The sequence below is a fragment of the Phyllobates terribilis genome, unplaced genomic scaffold (genome assembly GCF_046119375.1).
Source record: "Phyllobates terribilis strain yellow unplaced genomic scaffold, ASM4611937v1 Scaffold_2__4_contigs__length_985480577, whole genome shotgun sequence".
Taxonomy (NCBI): domain Eukaryota; kingdom Metazoa; phylum Chordata; class Amphibia; order Anura; family Dendrobatidae; genus Phyllobates; species Phyllobates terribilis.
Genome location: NW_027362762.1, coordinates 896,707,642 through 896,726,416, shown reverse-complemented (window position 1 = coordinate 896,726,416; position 18,775 = coordinate 896,707,642).

The following is an 18,775-nucleotide window of genomic DNA, read 5'->3' as shown; positions in this document are numbered from 1 at the left end:
ACCGGCTAGTTTGGATGAATGGCCCCAGATTATGACATTCTTTCGACCTGGAACCGCTACAAAGGTCTTACCGGGTGGAAGATGAAACAGGTCAAACGGAGCCACAGTCATTACTTTGGAGGGGTCAGTGATATGTAGAGGCTCCTCTTCTTGGTCGGAAGACAGGAATGAGCGGGAAAGAGCGTCAGCCTTAATGTTCTTGTCCGCCGGGCGGTAATGCAGAGTGAAGCAGAATCGAGCAAGGAATAGAGACCACCTGGCCTGGCGCGGATTTAGTCTTTGGGCATTCTGTAAATAAGCAATGTTTTTATGGTCAGTGTAGATGACCACAGGGTGCAGAGCCCCTCCAGCAAGTAGCGCCACTACTCCAGGGCTAATTTGATGGCCAGCAGCTCACGATCTCCTATGGAGTAGTTGCGCTCGGACGAGAAGAGCTTGGAGAAGAAGCCGCAGGTTACCATTCTTCCGGAGGAGGATTTCTGGGTGAGCACCGCTCCGGAGGAGGATGCATCAACCTCCAGGAAGAACTGCTTGTTGCAATCCGGATGGTGTAGCACAGGAGCGGAGGATAAGGCTTGTTTATGGGAAATGAAGGCCTCCTCCGCTTTGGAAGTCCATTCCCTGGGATTACCTCCTTTATGGGTGAGCACGGAGATGGGAGCAGTCCGGGAGGAGAAATGAGGAATGAAGAGGCGGTAATAGTTTGCGAAGCTCAGGAATCGCTTAATCACCTTCAACCCCTCCGGTCAGGGGTTTAAGACGGCAGAGACCTTTTCGGGATCCATCCAAAGACGAGTCTCAGAGATAATATAGCCCAGGAACGGTAGGGAGGTCTGCTCAAAGAGGCATGTCTCGAATTTAGCATATAGGCGATTCTGCCGGAGCCTTAGCAGAACCTGACGAACATCCCTCCGGTGTAAGGGCAGATCCGAAGAGAAGACCAAGATATCGTCCAGGTACACCACCACGCAAGAATACAGGAGATCACGGAAGATATCTTTAACCAGCTCCTGGAAGACGGCTGGAGCATTACAGAGACCAAAGGGCATCACGCGGTATTCGTAGTGACCGTCCCGGGTGTTGAATGCCGTCTTCCGCGGATCCGGACAAAATTGTACGCCCCACGAAGATCGAGCTTGGTGAAGATCTTCTCACCTTTTAGGCGGTCGAACAGCTCCGAGATGAGAGGCAGGGGGTAGCTATTTTTTACGGTAATCTGGTTAAGGCCCCTGTAATCGATACAGGGACGTAGAGAGCCGTCTTTCTTCTTGACGAAGAAGAATCCTGCTCCAGCCGGAGAGGTGGATTTCTGGATAAATCCCCTAGCAAGATTTTCTTCTATGTACTAAGACATGGCCCAGGTCTCAGCCAGCGACAAGGGGTAGATTCTCCTGCGGGGAGGAGAAGCACCAGGCACCAGGTCGATGGGGCAATCATACGGCCTATGAGGTGGTAGTGTCTCTGCTTCCTTTTTGTCAAAGACCTCCGCATAGGACCAGTAGGGTGCTGGCAGACCAGGTAGATTAGCCGGAGTAGACGGGGGTCGAGCTGGATGAACCGGAACCAGACAGGACTCATGGCATTCCTAACCCTAACGGAGCACTTCACCAAATCTCCAATGCAGGACGGGCTCATGTCTTTGTAACCAGGGTAGACCAAGCAAGAGGGGGTGAGAGAGACCGGACAGCACATGAAAGGAGATCTTCTCCGAGTGCAGCATTCCCACCTGAAGGGTTACAGACTCTGTGACGAGCACGATGGTATCTGAAAGAAGCCTCCCATCCACGGAGGCAACCACCGATGGTTCAGCCAGACGTACGGTAGGAATCTGATACCGCTCCACAACAGCCTGTTGAATGAGATTCCCAGCGGCTCTGGAATCCAGATGGGCGGTCTAGAAGAAGCATGTCTCACCACTGGAAATAGAAACAGACAGAGTCAAGGATGGAGAGGATTTACTCTTGCCTAGGACGACCTCTCCGAGCGGTCCTAGATACTGGGGTTTCCCGACCTCACCCGGCAGGAACGGATCAGATGCTCTTTACTGCCTCAATAGAAGCAACTCCCCTCAGCTCGGCGCGTCTCCAGGCGAGACTTGTCCATCTTGGTTTGGTCAATTTGCATGGGCTCAGGCGAACATGCCCGGGGAATTGCTTGTTGCAAGGCTGGCCTTTGGAATACTGGAGCGAGACGCGGAAATCTTCTCTCCTGGGTAGTCTCCTTAGCACGTTCCAGAAAACGGATGTCAATTCGGGTAGCTAATGACACCAGGTCGTCCTGGGTGGAAGGGATGTCACGACCGGCTAGCTCATCCTTGATCCGTCCGGAAAGACCCTCCCAGAAGGTGGACACCAGGGCCTCGTTGTTCCAGGCAAGCTCAGATGCGAGGGTTCGGAAATGTATGGCATACTGGCCCATGGTGAGACTCCCTTGGTGGAGACGGAGAAGTGAGGAGGCAGTAGAAGATTTTCGTCCGGGCTCATCGAAGACCTACCGGAAGTCAGCGAGGAAAGCCAGAAGAACGGACACCAGGGGATTCCCTCTTTCCCACAGAGGGTTTAGCCATGCCAATGCCTCCCCGGTGAGGTGAGACATGATGAACGCCTCCTTGGCCCGGTCGGAGGTGAACTGGTGTGCCAGGAGTTCAAAGTGCAGCGTGCACTGAATTAAGAAGCCCCGACATAAGATGGGGTCACCACCAAAATCTGGAGGAGCAGAGAGCCAGAGTCCAGAGCCGGGTGCCACAGCGCCACTGGGTTGAGGTGTCACCATAGCGGGTGCCGCTCGGCAAGAGATGGACACAGACGGGGTGGATAGCGTGTCCAGGCAGGAGTTGACTGTCCGCAGATAGGACAGGATAGTCTCCTGTTGGGATCTCTGACGTGAGACCTCCTGGTACAGGTCAGAAAGCGAAGGAGCCTGGGGGCCACAGGGTTCCATGGCCTGTGCAAACTGTTATGGGTCCGGGTGGTGGAACCTCTGTGCTTCGGTGCAAGGAGGGACCAGAGGGGCCTACTCCCAGGTCACACGGCGGCTTAATCGACTCCGTGAACCAGGGAGGGACTGGACAGGTGGACCAGGTGCCACTCTGGGACCGACCTTGTGTGAGAGCAGGTGACTCCCACGGGACAGATGGCAGGAACTATACGGTACAGCGGGTGAGCATGGCAGGAAGGCTGACGGGTGGTCCGGGTAGATAAGCAGGCTGGTTCGGCAGATAGCCAGACGGGTGCTCCTGGTAGGCAAGCAGGCGGACATGGCAGGTAACTGGCATATGCCCCGGGTAAGCTGGCTGGTGGGCATGACAGGTAACAGGCAGGTGCTCCAGGTAGGCTTGCTGGCGGGCACCACAGGTAACAGGCAGGTGCTCCAGGTAGGCAGGCTGGCGGGCACAGCAGGTTACAGGCAGGTGCTCCAGGTAGTATGGCTGGTGGGCCCGACAGGTAACAGGCAGGTGCTCCAGGTAGGCAGGCTGGCGGGCACAGCAGGATACAGGCAGGTTAGCGAGCAGGACTGTTAGACAGACTGGTGGGCTGAACTGTTAGACAGACTGGCGGGCAGAACTGACAGGCAGCGGGACCTGAGGGCTGAAGCAAGTGTTAGCACATGGAACAACAACCTTGCACAGGCACCTCCATTTTGGAGGAGGTGCCTTATATAGGAGAAGTCCTCTGGCAATTGGCCCAGGACTCTATAGGACAGCGCGTGCGGCCCCTTTAAGAGGGAGGGAGCGCGCGCCCTAAGCACAGTGCCCGGGAAGCTGCGCACGGTGCGCGCCACAGCTGCAGGGGAGCAGGAAGATGCCGAAACTGGACCGCTGCGGTGAGAGGAATGGCGTCTCTGCCTGGCAGGAGGCAGAGACGCCAATGCTACAAGCTGATCCTGCAGAAAGCGTCAGGTTTAGCCGAGTTTTATTTAATGTTGGGGAATTTAACATTTTTAGTCTGAATCCACAGAAAGGTTAATATAGCACAAATTGGTAAAACCTATAGTAGAAAGGTGTCAAGTGAGTCAGGCGTCAGACTCTCACTGATCTGATAATGATGATCTTTCCTAAAGATGGCTCATCAGTATAACAGTAGTGGAAAACCCTTTTACTCTACGTGTAGTGTATGAGCACACTACACATCCCACCCTAGTACAGCCAGGTTTCTTTATTGTTTTCCCATGACATTGTGCAGAGCATTTTATTGCAGCCTCCTGAATGAAAGCTATAGACTGAGTGACAGCGATCATCGATGGCATAAAGCTAAGGGCATTTCTAAAGTTCATGAGGCTTCTCGAAAGGTAAAATGAATGTAATCTTTATGTGAAATGTCATTTTATTCTGTGCAATTGCACTGAAAACATAAGCACTTTTGCCAAGACTGTTTAAGGATCTTTCTCTTTATACATTATTAAGGGAACAATAATTCAAGGTAAAGGTTAACATCTTGACTTAATATTATAGGCTGCATGAAACATATCTTAGATTTATACCAAACCTCCACAGACAAGTGTGACGGCAAATAAAGTAAGATAAAAGTTGGTTTCACTTGTCAGTTAGTTGGAGCAAAAGCCTGGTCCAAGTCTTGACACCATAACACGGTTATTGATTCGCATGCTTGAATTCTCGACTTGGTATCTGATGGGGGGGAGGTAAAAAGTTGGGCTGAAATATTTCTTACATTGTAATTTTACTTTGATATATGATCACTAGTGATATAGGCCAAGTGAATTCTTACAGGAATATGCTAGCATTTTGTTGCATGTAGTGATGAGTGAATTTGCTGAACTTTCAATTCAGCAAATCGCTCAAATTTGGCCAGGAAATAAAAGCAGTGGTTAAAAAAGTAAAAAAATATAAAATACAAAAATTAATTCTTTCCTTGCTGCTCATCTGTCCCGCCACCTTTGCAGCACTTTATCTTTGCTCCATTGAACCTCTTCATTCCTTCAACACGCAAGATCAACTTCACTCTGTGCTATGGCTTTTGCCCCCAAGTAGGCCGATGCACCAGGGGCTGAGTAGGTCCTTGCTGACAAATGCTGTGATATGACAATGAGCATTGTGACGTGAGAGATCTACGTGAGGCCAGAAGCCCTATCACAGACTGAAGAGGCCCAAAGAGGATATCACACGATGGAAGAAAGAAGAGGCTGTACAGAGCAGTGGACTGGATGACAAGCCAACACCATATCATCACATCAATGTAAACTGGTTGTTCTAGCGAATTGACCTAATAGTGTTTTAGGATAATGGATCTCCAAGACTGCTTCATAGAGAACATTATCTGTGTGTATTGTGTCATTATCACGATTTATTTAGGCCTCCACAAGAGTTGGCCTCTGCTGACCCTGTCCCAGTCTGAACAGCAAAGATGATATGTGAGGTGTAGAAAGCATGAAGTGTCAACTTATTGCATCTAATGACCAGGTTGAAAGATGGCTAGTCACTAGAGATGGGCGGATTGATTTGCAGGACTCTGGTCAATCAACCAAGTAACAATTCTCTGACCACTGGACTGGAGGCTTGCAAGTCTCTTACCTTTCGGGATTCTCCTACTTGGCTTTTGATTAGCTGGGCTGCTGCAATATCTTCTGTGCATCAAGCCGCAATGATAATGTTGCACCGCCAAGTCCAACTAATCAAAAGCTGCATCAGGGATCCCAGAAGGTAAGAGATTTGCGAATCTCTGTATAGAGGCCAGTGGCTACTAACCTGCCCAAAGGATCAGAGGTCAGCAAATTGATCCACCCAACTCTACATAAAAAACTACATTTTTCTAAAATTTGCATATATAGAAAACTTGATTTAAGGGTCGCACACCTTTATTTTAACAAATATGTTTGTACGGGACTTCGTGGCACTTACAGTACTAATAATATAATAATTACATGTTCTCCTCATTCTTCACAGACTTCACATTTCTTAAAATGGCTGCTTGTGTAGGAGCATATGTCCAGACCTGTCCATCTGCCTCCATCGACAGCCATTTCACTGACAGAAGAACTGTGCAGTCTGTGAGGTAGGTGGCACTAACAAGATCTTGTCCCCAACACATTTGTTAAAATAAAAAAAAGTAACCAAACCCTTAAAAGACTAAGATTTTTTGTTGTTGTTGATTTTAATAATTTTGTCCAGGATGGAAAATTGTGAAACTTTGCAAATACCTTTACTAGGTGATTTGTCTTCATTCCTGTAAAAAAAATGCATGTAAGTGTCATTCAAAACCCCTGCTTCTCCCCAGTTTAAGTGCCTGTCTTCGGCGGCATTGACATCAGAACATATTCAATTGGAGTACAGATGATGGCAGTGAAAGGATCAGCTCCTCCTCTGAATGCTGTGTTTATCAGAACAATCTCCTGCTCCACTTTTCCCAAGAATTGGTGAGACACAGGTGCTGAACTGACTCTATAACTGCCATCATCTGTACTCCAAATGTGTATGTCTGTTACACGCACGCCGCCTAAGTTCAGATAGGGGTGAGAATTAATTAGTTGGAATCCTGGGGGAACCGTTACTCGGGGCGACCATAGGCTGCAGCTTCTCTCAGGCACACGATAGATTCAGTTGCTGACCAGACACATCTGACATCTGATAAACGGTAAAACAGTAACATTTAAAGAGGCACGGCCATTGCAATGCAAATGTCTCTTTGAGCAACAGGCTCCAGTAATAACAGTACAGTCTCCTTTGCAGCACAGCAGTACACAGTCTTTTATCCGGTAGCACAGTACAGCACAGTTTTAATGCATACACAACCACAGGCTTTTCCTTCACAAGGACTCAATAGTACACAGCATTCTTTATCCTGCATGGAGATGGAGGGGGGAAGGGCGTGATGAGGGAGATGATCTCTATGACAGGCTTCCTTCCAGTACTTATCTTCCTGGCCGATAATACTCCACACTGTTAGCTCAGGGAGTCTAACTGACCTTTGTTTAGCTTCCCTCCTGACCTGAATTCTGTTCCCTTGCCTTCTGTGAGATACCGATCATAAGCCACCTTTCTCTTCGGCTCCGGCCTGAAAGTAAACAACTTCTCCACAATCCCCCCGGGGCTCTACTAAAACACTCCCCTTCTCCTGTGACTGTGTTAACCCCTCTAGTTGCTGGATGCTTCTGGAGCACAACACTTCCTGTCTCATGTGCTTGTGTTACTTCCAATAGTTGCTGAATGCTTTTAAAGCAACAGCACTACTTCTGCATGTCACACTCTGCAACAGCACTACTTCTGCATGTCACACTCTTCCCTCCTTTTTGAATGTTGTCCTCGACATTCCTCTTAATTGGTCAATCTGACCAATTCTGAGACAGAGATGAAAGTTGGATAACTTTATATACAAATTGGCATTGTGAAACTGGTATAGCATTCATAAACATTGATAACAACCTAATCTTATGACCTTTTTCTTGTAGGATGCCTATAAGAAATAAACAATTAACACAATTAAAACAATCAGCATCTCTTCAGCTGGAGCTTTTTGTACGTCTTCAGCCAGCTCTCTCTATGCTTTAACGGTTCTTTGTTTTTACAAAGCCTTTTAAGGAAAATCAAAGCATGAAAACAAGTCTTTCCACCAGGCAACATCTTCCATACTGCCTCTCAGTGGTGAATACCACTTAAGTGGGCTTACCTCATCCGCAGACAGAGATACCTGCTTCCAGTTGACAATCCTTGGCACTTGTCTCAGTTCACCAACTGTCTCATACATCAGCATCACGGGCCTCCTCACTTCTCAAATTAACATCCTCCTGGTGGGTTGTTCCTCAGAGACCACGGGTTCTTCGGTCTCAGGAGTTTCTTCTGCCGCACTCATTTTCCATGCTTCCTCAGATGCTCTTGGAGCTGCCTCTATAAGTTCCTGTACTTCTCCTGAGTCGCTTGTTTCCACACGGTCTGGTAATTCCGCTCATCCTAAGTGTCGATCGGTCTCTTCAGGGGCCGGTGTTCGGTCATCAGATCTGAATTGGACTTCATCTGTACTCCTTGGTATGAAGTTTGGAGCCTCAGGACTTACTTCACTCTCCTGACGATGGAATATCCCTCTCCTTGCCGGTCCAAGAAATACAACGGTGTGTTTCTTCTCCATCAGAACTTTCAAGGTCACTATCCACCTCCAGAGCTTCAGTCTGTGGTGGTCCCTCAGTCGATCTCGGACAATGTCGGTCTACTTCTGGGAAGTCTTGTTGTGTTGGAAGATAATCACAGGGTAGTAGTAAATTCCGATGGACTATTCTGGTCTTCTTGTCTCCCATTTCCAATCGGATTTCATACACTGGTCTGTCATCAGCTTTCCTCCTTACGACCACATACACTTTGTCTTCCCAGTACGAACGAAGTTTTCCTGGACCACCTTTCTCACGTACGTTCTTGACTATCACCCGGCTTGCCAATTCTGCTCCATAACATTTTCGATCATAGTACTCCTTACTCTTGCTCTGTCCTTGTGTAACCACTTTGGATGCTATGTTGTATACCTAGCCATCCGTTCCTTCTATTTCCTAACGTACTCCGGATACGTTCTGTAAGTCTCTGACACCGGAGTATTGAACATGATGTCAATTGGCAGTCTTGGCGATCATCCATACAATAGGAAAAAGGGTGAGTAACCCGTTGCATCACTCTTTGTACAGTTATAGTTATGTACCACTTTTGACAGAGAGCTCTTCCAGTCTTTCTTCTCATCAGCTGTTAAAGTGTGCAACATCGACAATAATGTCTGGTTAAAACGGTCCACTTGTTCATTACCCTCTGGGTGATAGAGCGTTGTGTGGGATCTCTGAATTCTACAGTACTTTCCTAGCTTGGCAAAGAGCTGGTTCTCAAATTCTCTTCTTTGGTCGTGGTGTAACCTCATAGGGAACCCAAACTTCAAAGCAAAATCATTGAAGATCTTCTCTGCCGCTGTTCGACCCGATTTATTGTTGGTGGCATATTCTTGAGCAAATTCAGTAAAATGGTCCATCACCACCATGGATTCGTAACCACCCTTGCACGAGATGTAGAAAGTCTGTTGCGACCATCTCAAACGGACACGTAGTTTGGATGTTGCCCATAGGTGCCCAGGTTGTTGTGTTGAGACATTTATCTTTCAGACACCCACACTCCCTGGTCACGTACCTCTCAACTTCTCTCTGCATGTACGGCCAGAAGAAACGTTCACGGATCAAATTTGTTGTCCTTTCCACTCCCAGGTGTCCATTGTTTTCATGGAGTTATTTGAAGACCAACCAACGGAATACTCTGGATAGTACCAACTGCCAGTTTTGTCCTCCTTTACAATACAGGATACCGTCTTCACTGAGGTAGAGCTTCGTCCATTCTTTAACTAAAATAGATAATGCTGGTGACTCATTGTCTCTCTCCCGTTTACTTGGAAACCGATTTTGGTACACATAAAGTAGTATTCTACCAATTATCTGATCTTCCCGTTGTGCTCTACAGATTTTCCCGTTTGGTAGTTGTTGAATAGACCTTGAGGTGATCTTGTTCTCTCGCTTTTATGGTGGTTTCCACCGTCAATGGACACCACAATGGTGTGTCTTCCTCCTGATAAGCTTGTATTGCTTGGGTAGTGCTCTCAATTGCTTCCAGACTGACTTCCTCCGAGCATTCTTGCATGAACTCCTCAGGCTCTAGTGGCAAGCTTGACAATCCGTCAGCATCCGCTGTTATGATCTGCTACAAGAACTAAGGAAAGAAAGGGAATCTGTCCCTACAATAAGACTAAGCTGATTCCCTACGTTGCAGCGGGCGACCTGTTCCTTGTGAACAGACCCGCCTTCATCCTCAGCTAGTCTGCACGCAGACCTATAGAATAAAGGGAGGGGTCCCTAAAAGAACTAAGGACTGGGACAAAATTGGACACCTCCTAGCAGATGTTGTAGCGGAGCAAAAAGACAAACAGACAAAAAGTACTTAGAGGTCCAAAGGACCAAACAAACTAGAGAGATAGGTACAAAAGCACCTGGCTAGATAGAGAGTCAAATAACACTGAAGTCCAGCAAAGCCAGAAGGGCGGAGATGGAATAAATAGGCAGCAGGTCACGTGACCAAAATAGAAAAAAACTAACAAGAGAGTTCTAAAAGTACCCCCTCTTCTATGAGGATCCTCCGGATCCTCCAGGCCCAGGCCTATCAGGAAACCTCCTGTGGAACGCTCTGACAAGTCTAGGGGCAGAGAAATCATCCGCCCCTACCCAGGAGTTTTCCTCGGGACCGAAACTTTTCTAAGCGACGAGATACTGCAATCTCCCTCTATGTCTTCTGGAATTCAGGATACGAGAAATTTCATATTCGCCGTCTTCCACCACCGGAGGAACTGTGACAGTAGCATCCCTATCCAATACATCAGCGGCTTAACAATGATAGAAAAATTCTTAATGAATTTTCTGTAATGATTGGCGAAGCCAAAAAATCTCTGTATTGATTTCAAACCAATAGGCCTAGGCCATTCCTGCACAGCCTGAATCTTCACCGGGTCCATCTCAAAGCCCTCGCTGGAGATAATGTAGCCCAAAAAACTAATTCTCTGCACAGCGAACTCACATTTCTCCAGCTTAGCAAAAAGTGAATTGTCACTTAATAACTGCAAAACCTCACGTACGCTCTGCCAATGAGACTCTAGATCTGGCGAATAAATTAAAATGTCATCCAAAGACACAACCACATTCTTACCAATCAAAGGACTCAGGATGTCATTAATAAGGTGCATTGGTAAAACCAAAAGGCATCACCAGATTCTCAAAATGACCTACCGGAGTGTTAAAAGCAGTTTTCCATTCATCCCCGTCCTTTATTCGTAACAAATTGTATGCCCCCCGGAGATCAATTTTAGAGAACCACTTGGCCCCCACTAACTGGTTAAACAAGTCAGGAATTAACGGCAATGGGTAGGAATTGCGTACGGTAATTTTATTAATTTCGCGAAAGTCCAGACATGGACGTAAACCGCCGTCCTTTTTTTTTACAAAACAAAATCCAAAAAATCCAACAGCCACAGGTGACTTAGAAGGTCTAATGTGACCAGCAGCCAAGCTCGTCTGTATGTATTCCTCCAAGGCCTTTCTCTCAGGGATAGTCAGATTAAATAAGCGACTCTTGGGAAGAGTAGCTCCAGGAACAAACTCAATGGTGCAATCCTAGTCCCTATGAGGAGGTAGAACTTGCGACTCCTCCTCTGAAAAAAACTTTCAAAAATCCTGAATAGGTACAGGTAATTCCCCTCTTTCCACAGCCGCAATGCGACCGTTACAACACTTATCATAGCACTTAGGACTCCATGACTTAATCTCATTAGTAGACCAGTCCAGTAAAGGATTGTGCAGTTTTAACCAAGGCAAACCAAAAACTACTGGAGAAGGTAAATTATTTAATACCACCAAATCCAAATTTTCCTGGTGAATACCACTGATAGTGAGGAGAAATTCAGCAACCTTGTGAGTAATACATTTCAAAGGAGTGTTGTCAATAGCAATCACAGAAATAGGTGATGACAAAGGTTTGGATTCCAATTTAAGTTTTTCCAAAAAACCCTTATCAATCACATTAAGTGTTGAACCACAATCCACAAATACCTGAAATTCAATCAAATCTTCCTGCAATAGTGTACTCCCAGAAAGAAATACTCCCTTAGAATTCAAACAAGCAATACGGGCGTAACTGACCTTTTTTTTTTCTTTGCTTAAACGAAGCTCACAGTTCTTAATTAAATGGTCAGATTTGCCACAGTAAAAACACAATCCCTTGAAAAACCTGCGATCTCTTTCCTGAGAGCGGAGTGACATCGCCCCAACCTCCATCGGTTCTCCACCATCCGAGCAGACCCTCTGAGGACTAGGAGCTGCCATTGCAGGAATTTTCTCATCATTTGCCCTGGCACGCAGTCTACTGTCCACACGTATAGCTAATTGCATGGCCTCTTGCAATGTCACAGGTGCAGGAAATGCAATCAGCAGATCTTTAACCCTTTCACTTAGACTGGCAAGAAACAAACATTTTAACGCTGAATCATTCCATTTCACTTCTGAAGACCACCTTCTGAAGTGTGTACAATAATTTTCAGCATCACCTGACCCCTGCTTCAAACGTCTCAGTTCTGTCTCAGCAGATGAGACTCAATCAGGATCATCATACAATAACCCCATAGCAGAAAAAAAATCCTCCACTGAACTAAAACACGGATCATTAGGTAGGAGAGAAAAGGCCCACCCCTGTGGTTCCTTGCGCAAAAGTGACATGATTAACCCAATGCGCTGTGATTCATTCCCAGAGGACCTTGGTCTCAAACGAAAATATAATAAACAAGCATTTTTAAAGTAAAAAAAATCTTGTTGTTTACCATCAAAAATATCAGGCAGTCCTACATTTGGTTCCACAAAATGGGCTCCAGGACAGCTACTCACGTGTTGCTGGAGATCGGCCACCTCTAGAGACAATCCCTGCAGGCGTTGAGCCAACTCTTGAACAGACACCATACTGATCCCAGGATTTCTTTCCAAGTTTAGTTTTGGCTGGACTTACTGTTATGATCTGCTACAAGAACTAAGGAAAGAAAGGGAATCTGTCCCTACAATAAGACTAAGCTGATTCCCTACGTTGCAGCGGGCGACCTGTTCCTTGTGACCAGACCCGCCTTCGTCCTCAGCGAGTCTGAACGCACACCTATAGAATAAAGGGAGGGGTCCCTAAAAGAACTAAGGACTGGGACAAAATTGGACACCTCCTAGCAGATGTTGTAGCGGAGCAAAAAGACAAACAGACAAAAAGTACTTAGAGGTCCAAAGGACCAAACGAACTAGAGAGATAGGTACAAAAGCACCTGGCTAGATAGAGAGTCAAATAACACTGAAGTCCAGCAAAGCCAGAAGGGCGGAGCTGGAATAAATAAGCAGCAGGTCACGTGACCAAAATAGAAAAAAACTAACAGGAGAGTTCTAGCATCCGCATTGCATTTTCCTGGCCTGTACTTGATGTTGAAATTGAAATCAGCTAGTTCAGCGACCCATCTTTGACCAGTTGCATTCAGTTTGGCCGTAGTAAGGACATAGATCAAAGGGTTGTTTTCAGTGTATACCTCAAACTCTTTGCTGTAGTAGAGATAATCTCTAAATCGTTCACAGGTAGCCCATTTCAATGCCAGGAACTCCAATTTTTCCGGAATGTAGATGGTAATTCTTCTTGGCGTCTGTCAACGTTCTAGAACTGTAACCAATGACTCTCATTTTTCCATCTTGATATTGATACCGGGCAGCTCCCAGTCCAACTTGAGGAGCATCACAATGAAGAACAAATGGTAAATTGAAATCAGGATATCCCAAGATGGGTGGTTTTACCAGGTAGTCTATGAGTTCTTCCAATACCTCCTGATGGTCTGCTGTCCAGAGAATGGGCTGTTGGGACGAAAAGGCGTTGTGTTTTTAAGCCCGGTCGTACCCGCGTTCTTCTTTTTCTCAGTGGATGTTGTTGTCTCTGTCCTCGTCCCCAAGAGGAGGTATAGTGGAGCGGCAATCCTGGAGAAGTTCCGAACGTAAGTACGAAAGTAGGAGAGGAAACCTAATGCCTGCCTCAACTTCCCGACGGTAGAGGGCTGCTTGTCTTTTAAGGCCAGTACCGGAGCGATTTCTGCTGGATCCATGGTGTATCCTTCCCTGCACACAATTTTCCCTAGAGTTTGGACTTGTCTTTTGAACAGTTCACACTTCTTTGGGGTCAACTTAACTCCTTGTTGTTAATACCGTTGTAATACCGTCCTCACATGTTCAACATGCTCCCGGAAGGTTTTGCTGTGCACCACATTGTCATCTAAGTATGGCTGGCAGATATCGTCCCTCAATCCTTCTAAACATGTCTCCATGCTCCTCTGGAATTCTGCTGGAGCTGAACTGAGCCCAAACGGTATGCGGATCCACTCATATAATCCCCACGGTGTGATGAATGCTGTCAAGGGTCTACTGGATTCTTCGACAAACCCTTGGTGGTATGCCTTACCCTGATCGAGGACAGAGAACCAGGTGCTTCCTGATATGCTATCCAGCATATCTTGGATCTTTGGTATCGGGTGTCGATCAGGTACTGACTTTCGGTTTAGTTCCCCGTAATCACAACAGATTCTCAACGTACTGTCCTTCTTCCTAACACAGACAATAGGAGAGGAATAAGACGACATCGACTTTTGAACCCAACCTCTGTTGATGAGATCTTGTAAATATTCTTTCACTTCACGATGTAATGGTTTTGGCACAGACATGTAACTTCTGGTTGCTGGGGTCGTGTCTTTCAAATTGATTTTCAAATGCAATGACGGGATACAGCCTATATCAGAGTCATCTTTGGAGAACGCATGGCACTCTTCTCTTAGCATCTGTTTCGCTACCGCTAGATCTTCAGCACACAAATGTTCCAGGGGTACTGGGGGATCCCAGGACCCCGAGGTGGGTTGCCCAATTTCCTCCCCTGGGCATCTCCTGTTCCTTGGTGGGGAGACTGAATTCACTGTAGACCCCTGGGCTGGTCTCACACTGGCTGGATATACCGTTTTAATGGTTTCGATGTGACCTAACACAGTCTTTGGATCCAGTCTAATTTCGTGTTTCATAGTATTCATCACCGGTACTGTCACTCGAGCAAACCCACCAGTAGGAATCGTAAGCACAGTCTCTCCTTGATCTAGGCCTTCCGGAAGTTCTGACGAATCTTTTGGCATGAACAGTATTTTCTGGACTTTTCTTTCCAGTTCTACCCAGACTCCACACCTCACCCCCACCATTTGGTTTGCAGGCATGATAGTTGGGCGCAAGCCTACCTTGACTTCTTTTAGATCCATTGTATTCTGTGCTTTCTTTACTTTATAAATCATGTTTTCCGCCACGGCGTTGGGTATTGGGAGCGATGTGGCGATTGCATCCACCACAAACGCCCCTGCCTTGTGTTTCGTGATGACCTCACTGATTAAATTATAACCCAGGATAGGATCCTCTGCCATATTCTGATCACTGGTCACAAGAAAAGGTACCAAAAGCTTGATTGTGTTACTGTTCTTCAAGGCCCTGAGTTGGAAAGTCACTTCCACCCAGCCTATGAAAGGGATTCTGGTTGACGGCTTTGCTGTGGAGTTCCACTGGTCCCAAGAGTTCTTTTAGTGACCGAAGGCAAGTGTGTGGCAACTAGCGCCTTTTCCATTCTTCATTTAAGAGGCTCGTTTGGGCTCCTGTGTCCCACAGCGCTTTTACTAGGAGTCCATCTAGCTGTATAAAGCACCTTTCACTGATTAGACTGATGAGGCTATCTTTACTGACCGAGGAATACTCCTCCCAGGAGTACATCGTTTGACCTCCGCACTGGGCATTAAGTAACTGATGCCCCTGTCTCCCTTGCAGCTGCAGTAGACGGGAACACACTTGGGGATAGTATTGACGCAGCCGTTTTACCTCATGCGCCGTTCTGTGGTTTGGTGAGATTTGGATTTGCTTCTGGGGCCTCCTCCGTGTTGCGGTTACCAGTCGCCTCGCACTGGTAACCAAAATTACCGTGACCATTGGCATTCCTTGGCATAATGTCCTTCCTCACCACATCTTAGACAGTGGACTCACACTGTACTCTGATTTGATGGCATGCTTCACAAGCCGGGTATCTTCTCTTTTGGAATCCACTCCTGGGTCTGAGGGATTCTGGATCTGGCCAGGAACTAATCAACTTTTTAACCTCAATCAACTCGGTTCACAGTTCTCCTTACTTCCTCCCAGTCAGCCCTGGCAGGCCTCTCTATTGTTGGTGATTTAAGGTTCCCTCTCGGAGGTGGCACTGGAGGGTCTCTATGATGATCTTCGGACTGGCCACTGGGGGTCTCCAACTTCAGCTGACTCATTTTGGTGATTTTAGGAGCAGAGCTTTTCTTTAACTTCTGTTTGCTCTCTGACTCCAAACTAGCGGCCTCATTCATTTTTTCAATTAGGACTTCATTCAAAATGCCAGGATCTTCTAGGTATTGTTTCAGCTGCAACTTGATATCTTTGCTGATTAATCCTGTTCCCAATGATCTCAAGAACTTCTTCTGGACTAGTCCAGCATCAAACTTCTCTTCCGCTTCTACATCTTTGGATGCAAACAACAGTCTATCCTTCTGTTCAGTTGCTCTGAACAAGAAACTTTGGGGTGATTCATTATTTTTCTGTGAGAGGTTAATGAGTTGGTGGAACAATTCTGAAGTACTCTCTTCTTTTTAGTGCCCTTTTAAAATCATCCTCAGTTGTTGCAAGGTCAATTGACTCTTCATTTTTAGCATACTACGGAGGTTCAGTCCTGGGCTGATCGCTTTCACCGCCCCCTCAACGATCTCAACTGGTTGGTAGCCTTTCTGTAAGCCTGCATCGATCTGGTGCAACAAGTTCCTATAAGACAGTCTCTCTTTCTGGTCACACTCTCCAATCTGTCCCAGGATCTTGAATTCTTTCCTTATGGTGATTTGTAGTGTTAGAGAGGACTGTCTCCCCCCAGGATCTTAAATTCTTTCCTTATGGTGATTTGTAGTGTTAGAGAGGACTGTCTCCCTGATTTATCTAACCTGAGCAGGTTAAAGGTCCTGTCTGAGTCTATCACCCGTTCAGATGTTTTAGTCAATTCCAGCAGGGCTGTTTTTAGGTCTTTGAATTGTTCTTTCAATTCCTGTAGTTCAATCTGTGGATGAAGATTCCCGCTTTTGGTAATTGGTGCCGCCCCTCCATTCTCCAATTTCAACCTGGTTAGAAACTGTTCCTGGAGGAATGTCAACCATGACATCTTCAGCTTCTTTCTCCCCCAGCTCATCCATTTTTGCATTAATGGCAGCTAACAGTTGCCTGCGGTTGTGTGTTTGGAAATCTGTTCTACTGACATCTTTATATGTTCTGCTACTGTTATCAATTCTTCACAGGTTAACTGAAGAAGCAGCTCACTAATTCTGTCCATTTGTATTTCCACATCCATTGCTGCTAGTGAGTTTTTCTTTAGGGCTGGTCCCTCTAACTGGTGTAGCAGAGTTGAGTTGAGGTGCTGTGTTTTTCCAGACACTTTTCCTCTTCTCCCTCTACACGCTAATTCCCGCACAGGATTCCCCGTACGGGCCACCAATGTTACACGCACGCTGCCTAAGTTCAGATAGGGGCGAGACCAGTTACATGAATTTGTTGGAATCCTGGGGGAACCGTTACTCGGGGTGACCATAAGCTGCAGCTTCTCTCAGGCGCACAATATATTCAGTTGCTGACCAGACACATCTGACAAGAGTCTTTTTAAACGGTAGAACAATAACATTTAATGAGGCACGGCCAGTGCAATGCAAATGTCTCTTTGAGCAACAGGCTCCGGTCTCTTTTGCAGCACAGCAGTACACAGTCTATTATCCGGTAGCACAGTACAGCACAGTTTTAATGCATACACAACCACAGGCTTTTCTTTCACAAGGACTCAATAGTACACAGCATTCTTTATCCTGCATGGAGATGGATTGGGGGAGGGTTTGATGAGGAAGATGATCTCTATGACAGGCTTCCTTCCAGTACTTATCTTCCTGGCCAATAATACTCCACACTGTTAGCTCAGAGAGTATAACTGACCTTTGTTTAGCTCCCCTCCTGACCTGAATTCTGTTCCCTTGCCTTCTGTGAGATACAGATTATAAACCACCTTTCTCTTTGGCTCCGGCCAGACAGTAACCAACTTCCCCACAATCCCCCTGGGGCTCTGTTAAAACACACCCCTTCTACCGTGACTGTGTTAACCCCTCTAGTTGCTGGATGCTTCTGGAGCACAACACTTCCTGTCTCATGTGCTTGTGTTACTTCTAATAGTTGCTGAATGCTTTTAAATCAACAGAACTACTTCTGCATTTCACACTCTGCAACAGCACTACTTCTGCATGTCACATGTCCTTATATTAATGCATGCAGATGAAGGTAGACAAATTAAAGAATGCCATCTTCTGAAAATACAGGTTGATTTACTTTCTACTTTACCTGTAAAAATTGCTGTAACTCCTAAAAGAGATGATCTATCGTACTGAAATTTGGACTGGACATACCTTGGTTCATAAAAAAACTGATGTTGTAAACCAGGTGTTGAAAATGTCCACCATTCTCATCCAAGCACGCCTGTACACTCTGTTCCATATAGTCATCTGACTATTTTTTCCCCCAACATAGCTGCACCCTCCCCAGTGAGATGCAGCCCTTCCCTACCATAAAGTCTGTAGCTGACAGCGAAGTCAGCCCAGTTCTCCATGAACCCAAACCTTTCTTTCCTGCAGCAATTTTTAAGCCACTTATTTATCTCCCTAAGCTCCAGCTGTCTTTCTAGTGACGCTCATGGCATCGGCAGTATTTCTGAAAACACGACCTTGGAGGTCCTGGCCTTCAGCTTCTCTCCTAGTTCCCTGTAATCAGTTTTAAGGACCTTCCACCTCCCTCTAACTTTGTCATTGGTACCTATATGTACCATGACTGCTGCCGCTGGGTTTTCCCCATCCCCACCCAGCAACCTGTCTATCCGATCCACAATATGTCGAACCCGAGCACCCAGCAGAAAACACACTGTTCAGCATTCACTGTCTCGGCAGCAGATGACCCTGTCTGTCCTTCTATTTATAGAGTCCCCTACCACCAACATCTGTCTGGCCTTTGCTGCACTCTTATTTTCCTCCTTCCTACAGCTGTTTTCTTCCTGGTTGCTAGGAGCCATGTCCTACTGCAGTGATCCTAGCCCTAGGCTTGCAATCCTAATATCAGCCAAACAGGCATGTTTACTAAGTTATGCCAG